Raw genomic sequence first — 13,488 nt, forward strand, 5'->3', positions numbered from 1 at the left:
ACAAACAAAAGGCGACGCGTAGCAACGACGACGGTCCCTAGAAAGTCAAGAATATTCCTCGCATTTCGTCTCAGCCCAGCGAGGTGCTGCAGAAAACCGAAAAATTTCTACTTCTTGTTCGACCCCACCAACAAGAACTTGGACCACGCCAATTATATAGCGACACGCAGAACACCTTAGAGTCTATGCAGAGTCGTATACGTAGAATAGGATACAACGCAGCACATACTACCACGCTAAGCTACAACGGATACGTAACTATGCGACGCGGTAATAACAGAAGAGATACGGTCATAAGCAGGCCACAGGCAGTTTGGCGTTCCTATACAACAGATGCATGCACGTACTTCTACATAGGTTAAAACGGACGCATGGACGAATTTGGTGCGTTTCTGTATGCAAAAGTGGCGGCCAAGATAGAATGAAACATGAATGGCTACAGCGAACAAATGCCACTATCAGCAGAGAACAGGAGGGATCAGCTTGGTAGGGTGGCCTTTTTCTCTCTCTATCTCTCTCTTACTCGTACCTGTAATGGAGAAGCTGTAGCGGCAGTTATTGAGGTGGACGAGTTATTGCAGTAGCCGCCATCGACAGCAGCGCAGTCATAATCCATGTATCGATAACCGTCGTCTCATCAGTAGAAAACACTTGGTCGTCTGATCGGAATTATAAACGTTGTATCGTACAGCGTCTAGGAAGAGAACTATTGCTTTGACGACTGCTGCTGCTGCTGCTGTAGTAGTGATAGTGCTCATTCGTGTGCAAAGCCAGTTGCAATTGTATTCTAGCGCATCTTCTGTACATTAATGTTGATCAGCTAACGCAGATGGCGATGCCGTTACTGAACTGCAAAGTTCTGGCCCACTCTGTTCAATCAGCCGGTACACTCAGCGGTCCTGTGGCCAGCTGACCGAAAAAATCTCTGTGGAAGTTCTACCAGGTACGGGTATAAGACGCGAGCAGCCAGTCAACTACGACGTCTGTATCTGTGACAACGCTGTTGATGATCGCCACATATCCATAAGTATCATAATAGGGACAGCGCGTTTCGCCAATGTCGACAATGAGGGCCCGTAGTGCGCGGATATAGCAAAAACGAACACCAATTATCGATCGAATCGCGACGACCCGACGTCCCAGCTGCCCGTCAACCGGTAGACCCAATAGACCAACGTGATTCCAGAGATCAAATTATAGAGGTGTCGCGTTCGTGCAATTGCTATTTCTGCCCTTACCGTTGTTTGGCTAGTTCGGCTTGACGCGTTAACTCAGCGTCAGCTAGAGCTTCTCTATGCTGCTGTCGCTATTTTTAACGGCGCGAACATGCCGCTTTTTTCGTTTATAAACGACCAAGTGATACGATTCTATTAAAAGCGATAATAATAGTGATAATAACGAAAAGCTGTCGGATGGGTTCTGCGCAAACAAGCAGAGCTCCATGACGGCGTCACTGGTAAGACGATGCTACTTCACACGAACTCGTATGAATACTGATACAAAGCTATACTTATTAAAAATATGCATACAGTAAGCTTATTGTAGAAGGCAAGACAATTTGTCTTTTTTTTTTTTCCTATCTATGACGCACGTCATTTAGGCTTAATCATGTCAACGACGTTAGCATTAAATCATTCGTAGGAGAACAACATGCGCAAATACAGAGCTATACTGTCAGCGATATTGATGAAGTAAAAATAAAGACGAGGCATAACTACAAGATCACTCATTCAATGTCTGCAAAAAAGCTAAAGTGTAACAGTGGTCTTGGGCCGTACAAGTGACTGCTTTTATAGAATCAATAGGACAAAACATGACGATGACCGAAATCCTGCCGTTTGAAATACTTGCTGAGACACTGCCTCACGAAAAATTCCAAGTTTAAGTGTATTCTTCATCTACGTAACCTGCGTATGAACACCTTGTTCATACCCAAGTTAATAGGTGACTTTGCATAAGGCTTGCTTGTCGAAATGTTAGAACGAACCGCTTACGGTGTGTCAAAACATCCTTTGGCCATAAATTACGGATCACTAGATCCGATATTTAACATATTATATGACTTGTATTTGTAGCGGCATCAGAACCAGCAGTTATGCGTAGATAAGTGCACAAGTTAAGATACAAGCCTGTAAGTAGTACTTGGACGAAATATTCGCGTCGACTCACGGTAATGCACGGTTAGCAGGTATCGTAATTTTTGCAATACCCAGATTGTTCAGGGCCAGGATATATGGTATACATAAAAACGCCTGCATTTATAATACTATTACCTAATTCTGTGAAAAGATAATCCCCAGCGGCGGACGACAGCGGTTGCACCGCAAGGATTAAGGTCGAATTTGCAGATACTGCCATATTCAAAGGGTAATTAACTTTCTTATATATATATGTATGTGTATATGTAGAACTTTTTTAATACATGCTGCTTTGACGTGTCTTCACTATCAAAACGGCTGTAACAGTATTCGGAATTTATCAGGTATATACGTATATTTTTTAGGAAGGCAATGCAATGATAGCTAAGCGATAAAATGACAAAAACTGAATATCTTCTGTTTTTGTCAAACGAATTGGGCCTGCTGTTATTTTCGTAATTAGCGCAGCTAAAACGCCTGCACTAGTCCTATAACGCCAATGGGCCCTGTCAGCTGACGATCTAATGCGACGTATTTAAAGTCTTAGTATCGGATTGCACCATGCCAGACGCATAATTCTGGGTTCGATAACCAACATTATTATGTAATCTTTCATTATATACTAATAAAATCAACATCCCAATAACTCTGTACATTCGCTCTAGGTCAAGGCTCATATATATATTATAGCATTCTTTGTTGTCTTTTAAATGATTTATTCGTTAAAGCGTTGGGATCAAGCGATAAAATAGTAAATTACAGGTGATTTCGAAGGCTGTGGATGAAAAATGTGCGATATATTATACATTGTATCAAAATGTCGGTACGTTGCTTCTTCCAGAAAATGTATGCCAGGCAATTACGATCAGTATGCTTCTCATATACAGATAGGTTCTGAAAGTATGTTTACAAGGAAATCTGTCACGATGGTGGTTTTCACCTCTGAGAGTCTGAAGAAGGGTAAAATTAATAACGCTAATACGAGCTAATTAAGTGATGACCATAAAAGCAAGCGTTTAGTATCTGTGAAACGTTCGTTCTTGGCAGCCAACGATGAAACTAAGCCAGTTTGCTTTATTTTGCATGATATGACCGGAATCCCAAAGGAGTTGCTCGAACAGGTAGCTGAATGGCAGTTTCCCTGATGCCGGGAGAAAACCCAAGCGACGAGCTGATCAGTTCGAGCGGCTAGCCGAGCAACGGAAATAGCTATTGACTTGGCTCGTAAAGCGGACCCGTAGACATCAACAGGTAGCGGGTTGGGCTGGGTTTCACTTCAAGATCGGGAAAAAGACGTGGAAAGCTCTCAAGAGCAAGCTGTACAAATGTTTTCCTTCAGAGGAGGCTGGGTTATCAGAACAGTTTTCCCCGTTAGAGGAAGAATGGTGACAGGAACATTGCTGGATGAATTGGCGATCAAATCCAAATGCAGCGTGTTGCTAGAAGGAAGCAGGACATTGGTTGCTTTCGTTAACAGAGCCTAAAGATGAATCATACGTTGAATTTGTTTTGAGCGACCCGAACTTCTATGTCGGAGAAGCTTGACAACCACTTCCTGAATCGGCGGAAACGCGAACAATAGAAGTGGCGGGCTCCAGTAGCACTGATATAGTCCTTGGTGGGCCGCAACACGGCTTTTGCGTAAAGGATCGAACATTCATAGACTCACCCTCATGCAAGCCGTACCAATTCGAGGAGATCATGACAAACTTTGCCAAAATTAACTGAGGTCTTTGTAATTTAGAGCAGTTATCAGGGCCAACTTAACGTAATCAGAATCGTAAGCCGACTGAAGACATACTATTTTTCGAGCGAAGAGATATGGGCTAGACCACGTGAGTTCCCACGGATTCGCCGCTGGAAAATGGGCATCAACTCTGTTGGGTAGGGTCAACAGACGTTATCACTATGAGCGTTACCGTAAAAACAACAAGGTTTACTTTGGACCGTCAAGGTTCAAGGTAAACCTTGTTGGTAAACCCTTACAAGGTTTGGCAAAAGTGCAAACATTAAAGTAAATATTAATAAATAACTGCACCTCTATGGCTATAAGGGTAGGGAGGGTAGCTAAGAAGCGCTCGTGCTTATCAATCGATGACGACAAAGCTATACTAGCCCGCTTCATTTAATATATTGCCATAGTGATACATATATGTATCACTATCGAAATCAAGCAGCTGTCACGTGGACCGATGTTTGCTCATAATTTAAAGTGGACAGCTCTTATAAAGCCTGCGATGCCAACAGAAAGTGCAGTAGCAGCTGAACCGGCGTTTTCCACCATCATCATCATCATCACAATAATCAGCACAGTCATACTCATCATCATCATTATTATCGTCGTCGTCGTGAGCAGGAGCACCCGAAGTATTAGCTGTACGAGTAACGGCGGCGGCGTAGCTGAAGAAGATTTGCTGCTCCGCGAGTCGGGACGCCATCATCGGGACAATAGAGACGCAGGCCGTCGTACAATAACAAGCGATGAGGCAGAAACAGAAGCGACGAGTTGCCGAAGCAACTCGCTCAAAGCTACTACAACTCCGTGGGTCTGGCTATATGGCTGCCGGTACTGCCAATGAGCACAACACATTAATATCGGTAATGAGGCGCCGTTCCACATCTTAGTTGCGAAGTACACGTGAAGATGACGAAAAGGCGTCGAAGACGAGAAATACGAATCCATGTCAGTCCATTGTTGGTAAGACGACAGCAACAACGGCAACCACACCGAGCAGACAGCAGGCCGAAAAACAGGAACTACCAGGCTGCCACCGTCGCTACTGTTACCACCAGCTCAAGTACCGCTTCGAGGACTTCAGAGTTCGCATGCGATTAAATACCATGTTTTGTATAGAAAAATCTATGGAAACTAAGTTTCTTGTTATTTGCGTGCCGTTGCTGTTCAAACAACCCCAAGGTGTTGTAATTATTAGGGAAATATATATACATATATTTATATATATATATTGTACTATATATATAGTACAATATATATATATACATATCTAGTACAAGAGTGGGTATGATATCTACGTCTTGATGGTACAAATCTGCATTGTTGGAACACAGTAAATTCATACCAATCAGATACTCGATAATTCATTGAACATTGCAGCAAAATGTGACGGACTGAAGCAATAACTTATTAATAACTTCGAGGTAAATTCATATTTGAAGAAAATAGAAGGTGCAAGTCGTCAAATCGTTAATGCGTATTGGGAGTATATTCAATACGTAAAACTAATCCGACCAGTTAAATATTAGAGCTTTAGCTTCCCTGCACATTAAATATCCCGGAGACAGTTGAATTGTACAATTATACAATATAGAAGGTGAAAAAAGTAAAGACTGAGATACTAAAACTGTGAAAAATAAGGTTCTGTCAAGTTTCAGCAAAAATGTTACCTCATCAAAGAAATCACTTAAAAGGTTCAAATTGTGACAGAACACATACGTGTGTTGTCAAGTTCTCTGCAAAAAAGTACATTTTGCATGAATTACATTAAAAAAAGTAACTTCTAGCTGTTAACTTTTACAACGACGTTATCAGATCATGTCATTTCTCTCGAAAACCATCGGTACAAGTAAAACGCCGTAATTGATATCCATATCCCCACTTGACAGACATTTACCAGTAGCTTGACATCAAGTTTAAATATCCAATTAGGTAGGCAGAAGCGATCATAATAGTTCCATTTTGCCTGGGTTGAAAAAAAGCGGTTCGTTTTCCCTGCGCTCTCTGCAGTCCTTCAACTGTCAATACGTCGAACTGCCGAAGGCCCAGACGCGCGTCTAAACCCTAACCCTAACCTTACCTATCTATTCCACTTTCAAATTTGTGCTGCTATATGTTATAAGAGTTGCGTTATGTTATCGGCGCGTTCAGTCATACGCTACTGAGGAACGAATCGATGGATACACATCGCTTGGCGACCGTTCACCCACTTCAGCATAGCCCAAACGTTCATAATCATCGTGGCATTCAATATTCAAGACTAGACCTCTATTCCGCCTTCTCCCTTTGAATCTGTAGGATATCACTGTACCAATGAATAATGAACAAATTATCACTTCGTCAATCATGGTGGTTTTTAAAGCTTGTTTCTGAAGCAAAAAAAAAAAAAAAGAAAACAAAGAGAATACCACTAGTACTCTTCGCTAATTGACGTGGCCAGCTGTTTCCACTCGCGCACGTCGCTATGTCAGCGATATCACTGCGTTGACCTTTTGTCCGTCACCAAAAGCGCCAAGACGTCGACGATAGAGCCAGCAGCGGTCCAACGGGTCTTCATCCACCCTTCTCTGAAGTCCACTCTGAAGATGGCTACATTCTTTAGTCCCATTTTGCCTTTCAACATTGTTCTTCAATAGCAGCTGCTGCGGAATGGCTTTCGCTTTTGATTGCGCCTTTGCCGGATTGTGCTCCACCTTCATCTACTGACGGCGAACTACTCTCTCCACTCGCGACAGCCACCGCCTGTATCGACAACGGTAATAGCGGCCGCGCAACGGCACTGCTTTCGCTGTCGAAGGGACTGCTACGCTAGCGAAAGCTCGGTGCTGCCCTACCGCCGCTGCTTCTGCGGGGAGTTAGTTCGGCGTAGCATCCCCTTTGACGTCGATCACTCTCTCCGACGGCTCACGGTAGATTTTGGGTAAGGCGCTTTGGTTACCGCTTTCATAACTTGCGTTGCTAACGGTACACGAGCGCTTTTCAATACAGAAAAGTAGACGCTGGGCCTGACAAGGTTTAGATCGCGGTCAGTGAACGTAGGAAAAGCACGTAGGAAGCCGAAGCAATAGAAAAAACCGCCTGGAAAGCTTTAAAGTGGTGCACGATCTGGAACTGTTGTGCGGGAGTTGTGCAAACAGACGGACACTTGTGTAGCTGTATCGATCCTCTGGACGTGGCCGTAGATCGGATCGAGTCTGATCGATCACGCGGGATCTGGATTGACTCTCTGAAAATTAACAGCAAGGAGCACTTTTTCTTCTTTTTGAATTTAAAGATTATTAACTGCAAACGAAATTACAGTGAAAGTGATTAAGTGCCTTAAGGATTTTTTCGTCCTACTGGAAAGCCTTCGTTCTACGGATATACTCCAGTTCCACAGCACAGGTATGGGAGCCTGGCTGAAGGCGCCACGAATATCATTAGGTGTGATGAGCTGTTCAGGCATCGTCACCAAGGATGCACTTACTTATTTTGATTTGCAAAACGTCAGTTGTTGGTTGAATTCCTAAAGCATCGGCTGCCGACAACGAGATGCTTAATTCCATCAGTGTAAATGTGTGAATATGTATATGGGGAGATAAAAGTGGAAGTTCTCACCAATGGGATACTTCATTTGCGCCCTTTGTCTGCCGTACTAATGCGCTCTTGACGTTTCGTCACCCTACGACGATACGAGGAGCCTACATTACGAGCCTACCAGTTACGTGCTACTAATTGGTCGGAATTTGCAGTGTATCACTGCGTTAATAAAGCCGAAATAGAGAAGGATTAGCGCGCGATTCAGAACGTGTTTCCAAGTGTTGATATAATGATGGGCCTGAGCTAAAAAACTTCGTGATAATCACTTAGTGCTTTGCATCGTCGATATATATTGAGACGAAGTTTCCTTCTCTGATGTGGAATGAGCATTGTAAGGTCACTACTATAGACGTCCACTAAACACGAGCTGCTTATTCCGCAATTTGCAGGATTTGATGTCCCTAAGCTGCGATATTTTAACAATTTCTACGTGTTCCCATATTTGCTTGATGTTCGTTAGGTTTTTCATACCAAATTGGCAATCCTTGAATCGGAATTAGACCCGTGTTAATCTATGAACGGCGTAATTCCTTCCCAGGAAAAATCTCTTCGAGAACGACGTGCCCTGTAAGTACGTTTGCTTGCTCTTCGGTGGCGATCAATTCTTAGCCTTACTAAGAAGCTATATGCATACATAAATGACGCCGGTATGGTAATGTCTTTTTGACATTAATTGAGTTTCCTTTTGCGCAATGTCTGACTTTGCATGGATTGACAACGATGGACTCGTGCGAATCTAGCAGTATAGTAAATAGCAAGATTGCCTGCAAAAAATCAAATTCCATTTGTTTAAGCTACAGCATGGCTGTCGACGTGGTCCAAACAAACAAATAGTAATGTAAATTGTTCCAAGTTGTTTTTGATATTCATTTTGGTGAGCATGGTGAACCCGATCTCATCCCCGTGATGGTGCAGTGGTAACGGGTTTCTTGGTTAAACCTAGAGACACACAGTGCTCTAAGTTCGAAACTGGCCACATACTTCGTTTCGCGCTAGAAAAAGCAGTGCTCCATGCCGATATCAGACGTAAAATTTGGGATATCTAAGTGCGATCTGGCCGTCGTTGGTCAGCGCAGCCGTTGCAAGTCTCTCCATCTACCTCGACCTTAACACCTTCAAACATTCATGTTAATTTGAGTTGTTGTCGAGCTTGACTCACTAACACGTTGACCTTATTGAAAGATCTGTGTCATTCTTACTGCTCTCGTAACAGCTGCTAGTGACCCTTCAAAGATTATCTCTATCAGTACGCAGGAGTTACATTTGACAGCAGGCGCTGCAACATCCCTTAACTCTGTCACGTTTTGGAGGACGTACGATAGCTCTGGAAACATACGAGTAATGTTTTTGCCGCCGTAAAATGATTACATCGTATATATTCGTCAATTGCTCGTAGCATGAGTGAATCGCTATTAATACAATAAGCGTGTGGCAAAAGCCGTGGAGCCCAATTATCCTCCCATTGAAGTCGCCCAGTCGTAATACTCGAAGGGGAACAGTGGAGCACTTCAGTACTTGTGAATGCCTTTACATATCTTTTAATACTTGAAGTTAGAAATGCTCACCTCAGCGACTTATGAGTGATCGATCATCCGAACTCCTATTTGATGTTTCTAAGTGCGGCCCACACAATAAACTCGATTGTGGACCACGCACTCAGAATGATAAGCGTTTACTGACGTTCGGCGAAATGGCCGTTATCTACCATTTTCTGTACAGGAACGAAATGTCTAACATAAAATATCAGCTTCATCGTGTTTACCTGATAATGTTCATTATGAAGATGGGCGGATCGTTGTCTCGCATATGGAACTGCAGATTGCGTCCCGGTTACCCCTGCAGAAGCAAAAGTTCGTATTCAAACTGATACAATGATGGGTTACATATGTAATTATGAAAGTGTATTTGTCACTCTTCTCTACTGTTCGTTCAATAATTAATAATTCGTCCATTAAATAAGCAGTGTTGAGTGCGACTGATAATGGTTGCGTTGGAGCCATCGAGACATACGCTCTTAATAATATGCTAGTAAAGCGGCTCTTTTTATAAAGCAGGTTGGTTTTTCAGTACCCTAATTTTTCCCTTGTAGCCCTGTTCTCCTTCAGACGTCTCAGTCTTGTATCTTCGCGTTATTATTTGCAATACATATTATCGGATATCTTTAATTATTTGTATTGGAAAACTACACTGGGCCAAGTTTACCGCGATCGTTACCTATCTGTCATCATCTTCATTCTACTCTTAGCTTACCCTGCCGCTTTAATATCATAAACGAAAGTACAATGGTATACCGGTACTTAGTACATCTGTTTTCGTCAGCAAAAACAACAAGCTACTACTATTGACAATTGTATTGCTATTAGATCATGGTGGTAACAAACGATTCGTATCGCTCTATAGCGATTCTCTGCGCTCTATTCGTCCTAACAAATAATTGCGCAGACGATGAACTCTAACCACGGCCGGCAGCACGAAGCATTTGGTTCCATGTAGCGGTGCTACCTCTGGTGACGTTTATGTCAAAGTCAATAGAAGTGACAGTGGCTCTCGGGGGCTGACGGCTGAATGGCCACACGTCTCTCGGTGGGGAGGCCAAAACGATCGACGAGACGAACGAAAATCCGTCACCGCCGTAGACGACCGCGACAGATGCTTACTGGCTGACTAGCTGGCTCATCCAGCGTTCTTCTTAAGTTGTTTCAATGGTCGCAACCCAAACGCGTAGCCGTTACTTTGAAGCGTGCGGTACTCTCTTTCGTTCACTGACGATAGAGCGTCTTGACGAAACCGAGTCAGCGAGCAGCTCTGAACGGCGCCGCTCAAAGTGACAGCAGTATTGCCTAGTGTAGGTAATAGATGCACATTTGACACATACTTGCACGAAAATCACCCATCTTATACTTTGTTTATTATCTCTCGTTAACACTCACACGAATAAAGAAGCGATAGGTAAAAAGACGTCTATGTGGTGGTACGACTAAGGGGAAACAATTCCCAGGTGATCATTCTTCTCGTTCGCTCACTCATGTGACAATATCATGTCAATGACGTGTCTGTCACACGGAGCTGTGACAGACATTGTACAAACAGAAACGGGCACTGGCGGGTCGCTGCAAAGAATTGGGAAACGTTATCATCCACTTAGTGGTCATCTGGGTTAAGAGTATTTGTTGACGCATTCGACCAGTGAACAGCGAAGCTGAAACGGCGAAAAAACTGGGCTGCGTTAATAGCTCGTTTGCGTTTAAAAGAAATGCTGCACTTAAAAGCGTTCGCTTTAGAAGATGCCGGAAAAGCAAATAACCCAAGTAAAAACATATTAAAAGGCTGAATACTATAAAAGTATTGGGTTTATGAAGTATTGCTTCGAGAAAGCTTCCTCGCTATGCTATGTTTGTGTGTTAGTTCACAGAAGTGTTTTGCTCTAGGAACCGAATTAGGTTATGGAACCTCATAAAAAAATTGTACATATTGACGTGCATACATATGTCTGTAAAGTGAATGAAACACAATAAAATATTCGGAGCTTGTGTAACTGTGCAAAAACTATTAAGAAGCAAAATTGGAAATATGCACAACACAGGCAAGTGTGACCTAACAGGCCCCTCGAGCCCCTCTTAGTAACAAGTGGAAGAAACGTACAAAAGAGCAAGGATGATCATCAAGCCTACAATTTCCTACGCAACATTTTTCAGCAGTTCTCCGTGCTGTAATAACAAACCAGCGTGGACATGTACGTGTGTATGGTTAGAGCGAACACGTGGATGAATCTAACAATCAAAATAATTACAGATAACATGAACTATATAGAAAACAATCTGCTTTAACAGCAAGTGATATATATACATATATATATATATATATATATATATATATACATACATAAACGTAAGATAGTTAGAATTGTAGTTACAACTTTTTGTGGAACATAATATCGCGATTCTCAAATGTCTCATCTCAAGGTGCAAGTTGCCCGTAACAGGCAAAAACGGATTACATTTCTGTGAACACTGTTAATGACCAGATTTATTTGGATCATATCTGCTTAACTAGTAAGCAAGTACAGCGAATCTATACACACGATGGAAGGCTAGCTTGAAGCATTATTCCTCTTTACCGCAGTTTTTCTTTCAGAACTCGTAACTCTAAGAACGAAAACTTTGAAAACACATCTGTATTGCGTACCCTCTATACGGTTGACCTTGTTGGCCTTACGGCCTTGTATCCGTAAATAGACGAGGCTTTGTTCACTACAGAGCCAATACCGTATTACATACCATCATATCGTCGCGATGTTGGCAAACTTCACTAGTTCCAAAGACCAAATTTATAGGACGAAATTTAGTATTAGTGCAGTACACGCCATAGCTTGACACTACAATTTGCGTACCGTAAAATGATATCGACCGCAGCTTTTAGATTTGCAGTTTCTTTAAGTCTCGACTTATCGTATTCTCACATGATCTTCTCCCTTTTAGAATTTTGCTTTGGCAAAAATCGAACTGCTTGCGCCACATTTGCTCGCCTCGTCAAAGCTACAATTACAAACTAATCGTTTGTGGGTTAGTGGTGACTTTTTTTTTCATTTTTGTTGCTAAAAATATAATATTACGCTATGTAATAGTAAGCAGGGGTGGAACATCATTATAGAGCGTCATTATCTTCATCATCATCTTCTTTTTCTGGCTTTATCGCTTTCATAATACTTGCACTTGCCTTCTGGTAACTAATGCAGCAAATTATAACCGCAACACCAGCAGGGGCAGTCGTAGTATCTGCATGAATCGTCCCTGTCATCCTGGTAAATAGCCCCTGTTACGGCATTGGCGTCCATCGACAGCAATGCAGAGGCCGCGTCGGTGGGACATCATCCTTGAGCGATATCTAAAGTTGCATAGCTTTTGGTCAAACCGATTAGTCGAGATGAACAGGGTCAGGATCTGGCGGGATGCTACGGTCCTCTAGCATCTACTGCGTTAAGACACACGATGGTGCACTACTGTTGCAGCAAACGGCACTTACCGCGAGCCGCCGTCCGTAGAAGGTGGCTGACTCCGCCACCATCTCCGTAGCCGCTACCAAAGATGCGATGCAGTGACGGCTGCTAGGTGAGACGGAGAGGGCGACTGCCCAATCAAATTTGTCCACCCACACAGACAACCATGGAGCAGTGGCTGCTTCCGGTGAGACGGCTGCTACTGGAGAGGAGGTGGAAAGATACGGGGCGCAAGGACGTTTCTCCGTCTACCTGTTAGCGTCGAAGTGTCATCGTCGCTAGACTAGAATAAATGGGTAGGGGTAATGGCAGGCAAGCGACCGGGCGGTCGATGATCCTTGGTCTGTTTTCTTTATCTTCGTTTACTTTTAGCTGTATTGATGACTGTAAAAACGACCAATGATTTGCCTACGACAACACAATAGAATGGATACTTCTTGCTCTGAATGGATGTTGATAATGGTGCAGTCCATACTGTTGACGGTGACGACGATGCTGATTAAAGCTACAATAATTATCATAAGTACAAACATGAATATATAATAGCTTAACGCGGAAAATGGCCCAAGGAGTGGAAGGTGTTTTTGGATGTATAACTACCTTAAAAACGGAGCAGCGGCTACAACCCCCTACATGAGCAAATGAATTCCATGAAAGGAAAGAAAACGAGCACGTTCCAATTTAGCAAACAAGACAACTATATATATATATATATATATATATATATATATAGTAACACGAAGGAATCATATTATAATACACTGCAAAAAGAAAAGTGAAGAAAAATACAATAAGAGTCTGTAGGAGTCAGTATCCTTTTCTCCTATGGCAACAAGTATCACGAACATCGTACGACGACTTCATAATACGCCTATTAGTACACTCGCTTAGAAAAAAATCGCTTTTGAAAATTCGCTGCTTCATATATACATGTGTTCCCCCATTTAGTGCTTCTTTAGGCCATGAATTGATATTCTAGTCCATCCATTTCGATGGCACTCGCTCGGCGGTCTCTTGGTGCTCTTGACGCTTGATTAGCA

At 42.7% G+C, this 13,488-nt stretch overlaps 1 protein-coding gene across 3 annotated transcripts in view; it reads left to right on the forward strand.

Annotated features, from left to right (window-relative positions):
- Nucleotides 1–6,722: 6,722 nt before the first annotated feature.
- Nucleotides 6,723–13,488, forward strand: part of LOC111250483 (uncharacterized) — a 43,675-nt gene continuing 36,909 nt past the window's right edge. The window contains exon 1 of one of the 3 annotated variants that reach the window (XM_022805817.2): nt 6,723–7,257. The gene's annotated coding sequence lies outside the window, so the exon portion shown is untranslated. Of the gene's footprint in view, nt 7,258–7,773; nt 8,020–11,068; nt 11,186–13,488 lie in introns of those variants that run through there. The other 2 variants (XM_022805828.2, XM_086977004.1) reach the window with 2 other exon arrangements.

The sequence above is a fragment of the Varroa destructor genome, unplaced genomic scaffold, assembly GCF_002443255.2.
Source record: "Varroa destructor unplaced genomic scaffold, Vdes_3.0 BEIS01000001.1, whole genome shotgun sequence".
NCBI classification, from domain to species: domain Eukaryota; kingdom Metazoa; phylum Arthropoda; class Arachnida; order Mesostigmata; family Varroidae; genus Varroa; species Varroa destructor.